Here is a 7,536-nt window from a genome sequence, read left to right as displayed (position 1 = left end):
TTTATAAAATATTATAAAAAATCTTAAAAAATAACTATAAATTAAATTTATTACTAAAAGTTAGATTTTATTTAATTTTTTATATTTTATTACTTAAATTAATAATAAATATAATATAAGTTAAAATTAATAATAAACTATAAGAAATCTTAAAATTAAAAGTATATAAAGTAAGAGCTATTTAAAATATATATAAAAATAATAATTAAAAAGAATACTTAATAAAATAAAAAAACTACTTAAAAAATAAAAATACTTAAAAACTACCTAAATATCTTATTAATGCCTAATAACTCCTAAAGAACTTCTATTAATATTAAATAAAGATAAAGTATTAAGAAAATTATTACCTAAACCTAAAGTAAACTAATTAATATTATTAAGGATATAATCTACCTAAAGGTTATAAAGTAATATATCCTTATATATATTTAAACTAAATAAAATTATATTCTATTAATTTACTTCTTAAAGATTATAGTAAGTAACTTTAAAATGCTTCTTTTTTATATAATTATAAATCTTATAAATCCTTAATAAATAATTAGCAGTTAGGGCTAATTAAAACTATAATATTACTATCTCCTTATAAAACTTAAGAAAATCCTTATTTACTTTATTTTTATTATTTTCTAACTTCTTCTTTTATTTTATTAAGTTTATAACTATACTATTAATAATCTATAAATAAAAAAAAGGTATATAAAAACTTATAAAAAGATATAATATAGGTACTATTATAAGATTTCTTAGCCTTAATATATTTACTATAATAAGTAGAATTAGTAGATATTAGATATTTCTTATTTATATAAAAATATTAAGTATAAAATATATTAGCTTTCTTATTAATAAATTTAATAGTAAGTATAAAAGTTTAAATTTTATAATCCTTTTAAGATAACTATTTAAAAATACAGTTAAATATTATAAAATATAATAGTAAAAGGTTTAAATTAAACCTTATTAAAAGAAGACTAATATTAATTAAGATAATAGGCCTTAAAGGTAAGACCTAATAAAAAAGAGAGATTATATTATAACCCTAATAGCTATATTATATATAAAGTAAGACCCCTATAAAACCTAATTAATCTTACTATAATAATTAAAACTAACTTTTTATTTATATAACCTATATTAAATTAATAAATATTAAAATAATTAATATTAAATTAATAGCACTTTAGAAATACTATACTTTAAAGATAATAATAACTTTACTTTATATTACTTTTACTTAAATACTTTAAATATATAAAATATATTTATTTAGCGTTTTTATAAATTCTAGCTTACTAGCTATTAATAAAACCTTTTTATATTGATTAAGCCTAATATATATTAAATCTACTATTAAGAGATATAATACTTTAATAATTACTTAATATTATACCCTATATAATCTACTAATAATAAACTTAAGTATGGCTTAATTTAATATAATTAAACCTAACTATTATAATAAGCTTAAATGGCTTTATATATACCCCTCACTTTTAATATTATAATAAATTTAATAGCTTAATATATTATATAATACCTTTATAATAAATATAATAAATTCCTAAAAGCTTAAGTATAAAATAAAAGCATTTAGGATTATAAGGAGTTAAGCTATTAATTTCTTATACTTTAAGTATTATTTCTTTAGTTAGTTTTACTATTAAGGTGCTTTTATTAATTTTCTATTAAAGACCCTTTCTTTTAGGTTATAAAATATTATAAGCTTTATTATTAATAAATTAGTTTTTAATATAAAGATTTAAAGATATAATGCTTTTAAGAATATAAATAATATATTATAAGTATATTAACTTATATAAGGCAGGTATTACTAAAATTATATTATTAATTAATAGTAATTTCTTAAAGAAGTTTATCTTTATAAAATAAAAGATTTAAGATTTATATAATATAATTAATATAAATATATTTTAGTTTTAAATTTAATTAAGTTTATTAATTATATAAATAATTAAAGATAAAGTGATTTAATATTTAAATATTAAATATAAAAAGTATATATAAAGCTCTTTTTATTAAAATTTATAAATTTATTATTTATCTTTTAAAGCTTAAATGTTTTTTAGGCTTAAGTATTAAAAAGGCTTAATTAATTAAAGAATTATAAAGTGCTTTTATTAAATTTTTTAATTAATAATACTTTAAGGATATATAAAAATAACCTTTATTAAAAAGCTTAATAAGTATTTTTTTAATAAATAAATTAAATATTTTAATAATAAATTATAATATTTAAATAATATAATTAACTTAATAGTTTTTAATAAAGAATTTTATTATAATTAATAAAAACTTATATTTAATTAATATACCTTTTAAGTTATATATTATAAAGTAATAAAAGTTTTAATATATAATTAAATTATTATAATTATTAAAATAAATATCTTTAAAGGATAAGTAAATTAAAAAAATTAAAATAATAAAAAAGTTAGAAACTTTATTAATTAAGCTTTTTATAGCTTTTTAATTACTTATATTATATATTTATTTTAATTAAAAGTATTTAAAATATTATAGCTTAAAAGTAATTTTATTAATTAAATTTATTAAAATTTTAATTATTATAATAATTTATAAATAAAAAAGCTAAATAGATTTAATAATATTATATTAATTAAAGCTTATAAAAATTAAAATTCCTTTTTAAAAGATTTTCTTTTTTAAAAATTTATAATAATTTATTATTAAATTATTATTATTATTAATATTAAGTTTATTTATTTAATAACTATTTCTTATTGTAAATTTAATATAATAATTATTTACCTTTTTAAAAAAGCTATTTTGAATATTTTATAAATTACTTTTATAAAGTAATTATTTTTAAAAATAGAATAATTATAAAGTAAAAGTAATATTAACTTTAATAAAATTATAATATAAAATTATTATTTAATATTATAATTAAGTTATTTATAATAAAATCTTAATAGTATAACTTTAATTACTACTTTTTATAAATATTTTTATAAAAATTTTTATAGATTTATCAATATAAAGCTATAAAAAAGAATTTTAAGCCTTAAGGTCTTTTTAGGCTTTTAGAAATCTTTTAATTTATTAATAATCTTTTTTTAATTTATTTTTTTCTTTACTATTTAACCTTATAAAGCTATTAAGCTATTAACTTTATATATAAAGGCTTAAATAATAAAGGCTTTATAATAAGCCTATATTTAAGAAATTAAAAGTTTATAAAGTTTATTTATTTTAATAATATAGTTATTATTTTAATTGAGTAATTTTAATACTACTTATAGTTTTACTTTTTAATAGCTATATTAGCCTCTTTTTCTTTTATTTTACTTAAAAGATTTTTAATTACCTTTTTTAATTATATTATATTAAGTTTATTATAAAGTATATTTTTTAACTTAACTTTTTTTATTAATTATAGCTATTAAGATAATATTTATTATATAACATAGCTTATAGCTATATAATTATATTTATTATATAATTAATTATAACTTTAATTTAATTATTAAACTTACTATAAGGGTAAATAATAAAAAAGAATATAAAAAGATATATATAATAATGGCTATTTTTTTTTTCTTTTATTATTACCTTAATAAAGCTATTAAACTATTTTCTTTTTATTTAAAGGCTTAAATAATAAGGCCTTTATAGTAAGCCTGTATTTTTAAAGTTAAAATTATATAAGGTTTATTTACTTTAATAATATAATTACTACCTTAATTAAATAATATTAATATTACCTTTAAATAGCTATATTAACCTTTTTTCTTTACTTTAATTAAAAGATTTAAATATCTTTAATTAATTTATTTAATATACTAAATTAAGTTTATTATAAAGTATATTTTTTAATTTAACTTTTTATTTATTAATTATAATTATTAATATCAATTATAGCTATTAGTTATAGGTATTAATATAATACTTATATATAAAAGCCTAAACTTTAATTAAAGCTATTATATAATTAATTATAACTTTATTATAGTAATTAAATTAATATTAAATTAAGCTATAAATAAAAATTATTTTAAAAATTATATAATAGTTATAAGTATTATAAAAAACCTTTTATTAAAAAGCCTATTTAACTTAATTAAAATAGCTATTTTAAATTATATTTTAATTAATTTAATTAATTTTATAAATTAAAATAATTTAAGTTATTAAGTTTATTTAAGTTTATTAATTAAAAAGCTATTTAAGTTAAAAAGCTAAAAAGGGCTATTAAAAAAGGCTTAGTTTTTATTATAAAAAATATAACTTTTTAATTATATTAATAAGCTTAGCTTTATATAAAAAGTAGCTTAATAATATAATTATTAAAGTTAAATATATATCTTATTTCTTTTTTTTTAAGTTTATATATTAGCCTTAAAAGGTATTTAAGTATTTTTAAAGTTTATTATAATTTAAATATTACTCACCTTTTAAATAGTAAAGCTTTATTAAGTTAATATTATTAAGTTAATTACTTTAATTATAGCCTAAATTTAAATATATTTAATTTAGCTAAAAAGCCTTATTTACTTTTTAGCTAATTGAAATCTTTCTTTTATAACTTTACTTTAAAGGATAGCATAATTTAATTATTTAATATACAGTAAGTTATTTAACCTAATTTCTAATTATAATTACTAATAATGGTATAGCTATATTACTATAATACTTAAAAAAAGCATATAAAAGCCTAACTTTAATAAGCCTTATTTAATAGAAAACTGTAATATAATCCTTATAATTAAATAAGCTTTTATAAAAGCTAATTAAGGTAATTATAATAGGCTTTATAACCTAATTACTAAAATTAAATTATATTAAGGAATTAAAATTAATAATAACTATATTAAGTTAGCCCTTTTTAGCTATAAAATCCTTTAGTTTATATAGTTATATTTTAATAACCTTAAGATTAATATAAGCTTTTTTAATAATAAGATATAAAGCCTTTAAACTTTTAAGTAGGCTTTGAATAAAAGGCAGCTATAGTAAAGGCAGAAGATATTCCTTAAGGCCCTTTACCTATTTAATTTACTTAATAAATAGCTTTAAGATATTAAAAAGCAGTTAATAGAGGTATTATTTATATTAAAGAAAATAGGTAATATATAATATAAAATAAATAAAAGAGGGGTAATTATAAGGTTTTATAGAAAGAAAATATATTAAGTTTTATATAGGTTTAAGTAGGCTACTAAAAGTTAAAAACCTAAAGTTATAATATTAATAAAAAAGGGAAAAAATAGATTATATTATAAAGTATATAATTAATTTATAATTATAAAAATTAGCTAAATACTAATATATTATTAATATAAATAAAGAAAATATATATATTATATTCTTTTAATTATATAAAATTAAATAGGCTTATAAATAGTATATTTATAAATAAAAGTTTAAAGTAAATATAAAATAATAATAAAGTAAATGATTTTTCAACCTTAATTACTTATTAATTTAAGTACTTATAGTACTTTATATACTTTAAAAAAGATATTATAAAATATATATTTATAAAAAGTAATTTAAATAATATTTTTATTTTTAACTATTTAATAAAAGCTTTTAATAATTATAAATATATTCTTTATATATTTATTAAAGGTTTTTATATTTTATAGATTTTATACTTTTTTTTTTAAATAATTTATTAAATTTATTTCTTTTTTTTTTAAATTTATTAATATTAAAAAGTTAAAATATCTTTATAATAATATATAAAATATAATTAATTAAAGTTTTAAATAGAAAAATATTATAATAAAAATATTTATTATTTAATATAATATAATATAAAGTATTATATATTATATTAAAAAATTTAAAAACTTTAATAATAAGTTTTAAAGTTATATAGCTATTATTATATATCTTATAATTTAATTAAATTAATAGCTTTAATTTATAAATATAAAAAAGATATTTCCTTTAGCCTTAATAGGCTAAATACCCTTTTTATTAATATTTTATTAAAGTAATTACTATTAAAACTTAAACCTTAAAAAATTAACTTATAATAATTAAAAATATAAAAATTTATTTTATATAATTAATAATTATATAATTAACTTTTTAATAAAAGTATTAATATATTTTAATATTATAATCCTTTTTAAGGTATTATAAGATTTTAAAAAAATATTTATTATATATTAATAGTTTAAAAAGAAATTAATATAATTATAATTAATTATTTTTATTTATTATATAGCTTTAACTTAATAATAATTAATAAATAGAATTTAGGTATTTTAATAAACTATAAAAGTATTAAGAATAAAGTCTTTAATTAAATTAAATTCTTAATAAATTGAATTAATAAAGTTACCTTTAGGCTATAATATTTTAAGTAACTTTAATTAAAATAAATATATTATTTAGCTAATTAAAGACCTATAAAAAGCTTAATTAATAGAGTTTATAACTTCCTTATTACTTTAACCTTTTTTAATTTATTTATTTTTTATAAATATTTATTTAAATAATTATAAAATTATTAAAAACTAAATAAGCCTTAATTATTAATAAGTTTTTTACCTTAATTATATTAAATTAGTAATATTAACTTTAATTATAGTTAAAATATTAAACCTATAATTAGTAACTATTAGTTAATTAAATATAAAAAAGTTACCTTTATTTAACTATAACCTTAAGATTAACTAAAATAAGATTATAGACCTTATTAAAGGTATAACCCCTTTAGTTAAAATATAGATATAAAAGCTAATAAAAAAGGTATTTATAACTAGCTAGCTATAATAGTTAAATAGATTATTAATTATTTAACTTAATTATTTTATATTTAAAAATACTTTATTATTTAAACTTAAATTTTAATATTATCTAACGGTAATATTAAATTAAAATACTATTTTTAACAATTAAATAATAATATTTTAATCCCTTAAAATTAATAATAAATCCTTAAATTATTAACTTAAAAAATAAATATAGCTTTTAAATTATAAGTATTATTAATTTTATAACTATAGTTCTTACTAACCTATAGGCAGGCTATTTATAAATAGTATTTAAAGTTTATATATAATAGAATTACCTAAAAAATTCTATTAAAGTTTATTATATAAAATTAAAAATTCTATATATAAGAGAGAGTTTATATTTAAAAGTTAAAGCCTTTAATAGGTAAAAGGAAGCTATAGTTAATTAAATAGAATTTACTTAATTAAGTATATTCGTTTTATAGAATAATAATTAATACTATAGAAGGTAATAAATAGTAATATTAATAGTAATTTATCCTTTTATAAAATAATAATTAATACTATAAAAGGCAATAAAGAGTAATATTAATAGTAATTTTAATAAAGTATTATTTATTTATATTAATAATCTATTAATATTTAATTAGTTTTTATAATTATAAATTAATTTTAAATTAATTATATATTAATTATATGTTATATACTTTTACTTCTTTTTATTAATAGTTATTAACTTTTAATAACTTATTTAAATATATATAAAATTTAATATATTTATTTTTTAATTTTTAAA

Source organism: Fusarium mangiferae (assembly GCF_900044065.1).
Source record: "Fusarium mangiferae strain MRC7560 genome assembly, contig: FMAN_scaffold019, whole genome shotgun sequence".
NCBI lineage: Eukaryota > Fungi > Ascomycota > Sordariomycetes > Hypocreales > Nectriaceae > Fusarium > Fusarium mangiferae.
Note: the sequence above shows the minus strand (reverse complement) of the source record.